Here is a 5,000-nt window from a genome sequence, read left to right as displayed (position 1 = left end):
ATGGCCTTAAAATATAATGCTACACTATCATCAGTGCTGGAGCATCATGCCCCCTTAAAAGTTGTTACTAAGACTTTAAGACCTACTGTCCCATGGTATAATGAGCTCATTGTTTGTGCGAGAAAGTTGCGAAGGAAAGCTGAGAGAAAATGGAGAAGAACTAGAACAATGGAAGACCTACAAGTATTTAAAACTAGAAGAAACTATGTGACTTTCCTGTTGAATAAGGCAACACGTCAATTTTACTCTGAGTTTATGGAAGAGAACAGTGTTGATCAACGCAAACTTTTCAGAGCTGCAAATGAGATCCTTGGCATTAAAGAGAACTTAGTTCCTACATTCCCGGATCAACTAAATAAAACTTTACTGGCAAATGACATTGCAAGGTTCTTTGTGAAGAAGATTGATGACATTCGAAACGAAATAGAATCCACATGTGCTATTTCATCAGACTTGCACGAAGTACCGCCAGACCCTAAAATGGAATGTGCGAAAGTCTTACGATCATTTAAGCAGTTGTCTGAAGGCGATATTAGCGCAATCATAAAGAAAGCCGCCAAAAAATCATGTGATTTAGACCCAATGCCAACCCAATTGGTGGTCGGCTGTCTTGACCAATTGCTACATGTTATTACCATCATCGTTCATTGTTCACTATCACAGGGTGTTTTCCCTAAAGCGTGGAAGGATGCGCTCGTCAAGCCTCTCCTCAAAAAACCCGGTCTTGGTACGGCTTATAAGAATCTAAGGCCCGTAAGCAATCTGCAGTTTCTGTCAAAAGTAACAGAGAAAGCAGTTTTTGACCAATTACATAGTCACCTGGCGGAGAATGATTTGTACCCCCTACTGCAGTCCGCATACAGAAAGCAACACAGCACGGAAACGGCACTTTTAAAAGTTGTAAATGACATCTTCCATAACATGAATCGTAGACATATTACATTATTAGTCCTGCTTGACTTAAGCGCAGCATTCGACACAGTAGACCACAAGATCTTACTACAGAGACTTGAAACATCATTTGGAATTACAGATTCTGCGCTAATGTGGTTTAAGTCATATCTGTCGGATCGTTGGCAACATGTTATCGTAGACGGCGCATACTCTGATAGCACTGAATTATCTCATGGAGTACCGCAGGGGTCCTGTTTAGGGCCGCTGCTGTTTACCATCTATGCTAGCAAGCTCTTTGAGGTGGTCAAAACCAGCTTACCAATTGCACATGCTTATGCAGATGACTGTCAGCTGTACTTGTCTTTTAAGCCAGACAGTGGGTTAAGTGAGATAGAAGTGTTGGAGCGTTGTATCAAAGCAGTCAGAGCATGAATGTTAAAAGATAAACTTAAATTGAATGAACAAAAAACGGAATTCTTGGTAATAGGGACGCGACAACAACTAGACAAAGTATCCCTTGATGAAATGACAATTGGAAATTCTAAAGTTAAAACAACTACTACAGCGAGGAGCCTTGGAGTATGGTTCGATCGTAACATGAAATTTGACACCAATATAACGAAAATGTGCGCTATGGGACATTTCTATCTATACAATATAAGGAGAATAAGGAAGCATCTCACATATGAGTCAGCTCGTACACTAATACAAGCAACGATAATAGCCCGATTGGATTATTGTAACAGTCTTCTTTATGGATGCTTTGATGGTCAAATTAAAATGCTTCAGCGCTTGCAAAATATGGCTGCTAGATTTATATGTAATTCTACACGTTTTTGTCGTATTACGCCGTTGATGTTCAAACTACACTGGCTACCAGTCAATGATGATGACTTTCAAGGCAATACATGGACTATCACCTGATTACATACAAAGTCTAGTTCAAGTCACGAAGAAATCACTATACAATCTCCGATCTAATGATGAAGTTTTATTGGCTCCACCAACTTTTAAATCAAGCAAGACAACAGGAGACAGAGCTTTTCAAGTGGCAGCACCCTTTGAATGGAACAAACTTCCAAAATCACTTAGATTGGAGAACGATTTAAAATCTTTCAAAACAAAACTTAAGACATTTTTATTTCAAAAAGCTTATTATTAATTTTTAACTGTAAATATAATCATACAACTGTAAATATAACTGTAACTGTACCTGTAAAATACAACTGTAAATATAATCATAATTAGTCATAATTTTTAAACATTGTAAATAACCTTATTGTTAATTTTAAGCGCCTGAGATCATTTACCTATGGATCATGCGCTATATAAGTACTTAATTTGATTGATTGATTGATTGATTGATTGAAAACTTAAGAAAAGTGAGGATTCTAATCTTCTTGCTAAAGGCTTCGTATTACGGGAGCACTGGTGAAACTAACGGCTTGAGAATACACAAAGAGCATGATATGCCAATAATTCCAATCAAAATCAGAGCCGATCTCGTGTATTTAACGCATGCACAATTGTAGCTGCAGTATCATCATTGAAGGCGCACCTGGTTGTCAAACAGGAAGCACTACTTGCTCTTTTACAGAAGTACCTATGTTCCCGGTAAAATCCGTTTTCAGGTTGAATCCATTTTTACCTAGCCTGGTTAAATGGGTGATCCTCATACTACCGAGTAGGTTGAATAGTTACGCACTCAGATGAATTGAAGAAAGGTTTAGGAGCCAAAATTTAGCCTAGAGAAAAATTAGGGTCAGGTTAGGATTACTTTTGGTAATGATACATGGATATCAATTGACTCATATTATGCAAAAGTTATTAATGAAAGAAACTTTGTGTTGGATTGAGCATGTTCGTCGTTGTAGTGTAGTGGTGAAGACACAGGATTATAGATCTGGAGAATCCGAGTAAGTACATAGTACAGTTCTTCCATTACTATGTTGTTATGTTGAGACTGAATGGATTAGGTAAGGTAAAGGTAAAGTCACTGCTTACGAGCCAGAAGGCCCATCAGGCCGGCGCTTATCTCCGGTTTCCGTAGCAAGAAGCGACTAGGAGTATTTATACTCCCCCCTGGATGGGATACCAGTCCATCGCAGAGTTTTCCCCAGCATTTCGCCGGTACCCATTTATACCCCTGGGTGGAGAGAGGCACCGTGAGAGTAAAGTGTCTTGCCCAAGAACACAACACAATGTCCCCGGCAAGGACCCGAACCCGGACCACTCGATCCGGAGTCGAGCACTCTAACCATGAGGCCACCGCGCCTGAAAAGGATAGATGAAACGAAACATTAAGATGTGTTGAGATGCGTAAGATAGAGTTTGCGGGAAGGTATAGGTGTTTTCAGTCCTTTTTGGGGGATTGATGACTGCTTTAAACTAGGTAAAGTGCATCTAACCTAGGTAAAATGAGTATCACCAATTTGACCTAGGTAAAAATGGATTTAACCTGAGACCGCATTTGACCGACAACAGCTATACTCAGTGTCGGCTGCTGAGAGCGCCGTTGTGACTGTTCCTCAGTAGTTGTTTTATTTTCGTTGAGATTTAAAAAAACCCACTCTTGAAAACGCATTGGTGAAGCTGTTTTAGTTCAACAATGATTTTATCCCTGGTTTATTTTTTTAAAACCAGTTTAAATTTCTTTAACTGGTTTATTTTTATCAACTGTCTAAAAAAGGGATTTAGTTTCCTTTATGGGAGGTATAGTTAAAAAAAGGGGCTAGGTTTTTGTTTATTTTATTTATTTATTTATTTTTATTTTTTTTTATTTTTTTTTTTGGGGGGGGGGGGTCTAAAAAAGAACGAGACATTCCTTTCCTCCCTTCTACTTCTCCTACCCCTCCTGATCTTCCCCACCCTTCCTTCACAGCTCTATCCCCTTTAACCTTTCAGGTAGCCCCTCCTTGAACAACACTTCTCAAAGACATTTCACACTTCTCAAGACTTTTCTTCTTACTCACCCGAACTTTGATTTATTCGTATTTGGACACCAAAGCTACATCCCCGGTTGGGGGCTAGGGGGGATGGTACTCTCTTATATAAGCTGTATAAGCAGGTGTCGCCCGATACTGGGTAGAGCTTTTGAGGAGTTCAGTCCTTAAATAGGGTATCCTTTTTGGTATTTTTGGTATTTAACCCGAAATTGCCTCGCATCCACGTTAGATTACATTGTAATGTAAATAATAAAAAAATTACCGTGAAAAGGGCAATTGACCGGGTGAAATGGCTGTGCGCATGCGTCATGTGTAACCTTGTTTTTAATGCAATTTTAATATCGTGTCATGCAAAAGCTTAGAAATTCAACCTTGCTTTACCACAAGACGAAAAACCCTATCAAACTGATGACGTCACGTGAAAACCAAGAATTGCGTGCGTGCAAGGAAGCCGTTTCGCTCCATGTGAAAGACCCGATACGCCGCAATCAAATAAATTTCCCACCACTGATCGAAGAACCCTTTCCTTGAATAAGGAAGTCAAAAATGGACAGCAAGCTTTCTTTCAAATGATTCTTGACTAACAACGCTTAATCAAATTTTTAATTGTTTTTTTACGTGAAGACTCTGCAGAGTTGAATATAAATAACAACAGATTACAGATCCACTCAAGGAGTTTGATTTCTTAATTGAGGCTCTGAGTTTGTTAAACACATGATATCCCTTCAGAAAAAGTTACCTGAAAATTTTCCATTTGGTTTCAGTGATTTACATAACGTCACAGTTAGCAATTATTAGAAATACAGCTCACTTCATGATATCCCACGGCAAAAGAGGCAATAGGGCATTTCCGAATTATCAAATATTCTCTTGATAGTCAAGGCAGTGAGGACAAAAACCATAGAAACAAGTTAGAATTAATGTGAAACATATGTGCATATCGTCCGCTTTCCTTTGTCTTTTCCTCTAAACCTCTCTTTCAAGCTGAATTTTAGTATATCGAAAAAGGCCTATCGTTGTCGAAGTCCACTACTCGTCGCTTTCAAAATTCCAGATATTTATTTTTCACCACCTATCTTGTTCATCCAATTGACGTTCCATTCTTGAGCTCCATAAGGGTATGTTTTGTTTAAAGATCCACCAAAACGCCATTTGCGTTAC

At 38.9% G+C, this 5,000-nt stretch overlaps 1 protein-coding gene across 2 annotated transcripts in view; it reads right to left on the bottom strand.

The window, feature by feature from the left end:
* Positions 1-5,000, bottom strand: part of LOC138026779 (uncharacterized) — a 27,053-nt gene that overhangs the window by 12,108 nt on the left and 9,945 nt on the right. The window lies entirely within an intron of this gene.

Source organism: Montipora capricornis, chromosome 12, assembly GCF_036669925.1.
Source record: "Montipora capricornis isolate CH-2021 chromosome 12, ASM3666992v2, whole genome shotgun sequence".
Classification (NCBI taxonomy): Eukaryota; Metazoa; Cnidaria; class Anthozoa; order Scleractinia; family Acroporidae; genus Montipora; species Montipora capricornis.
The sequence above is the reverse complement of the archived record's forward strand: the minus strand, read 5'-3'. Positions and strand labels throughout refer to the sequence as shown.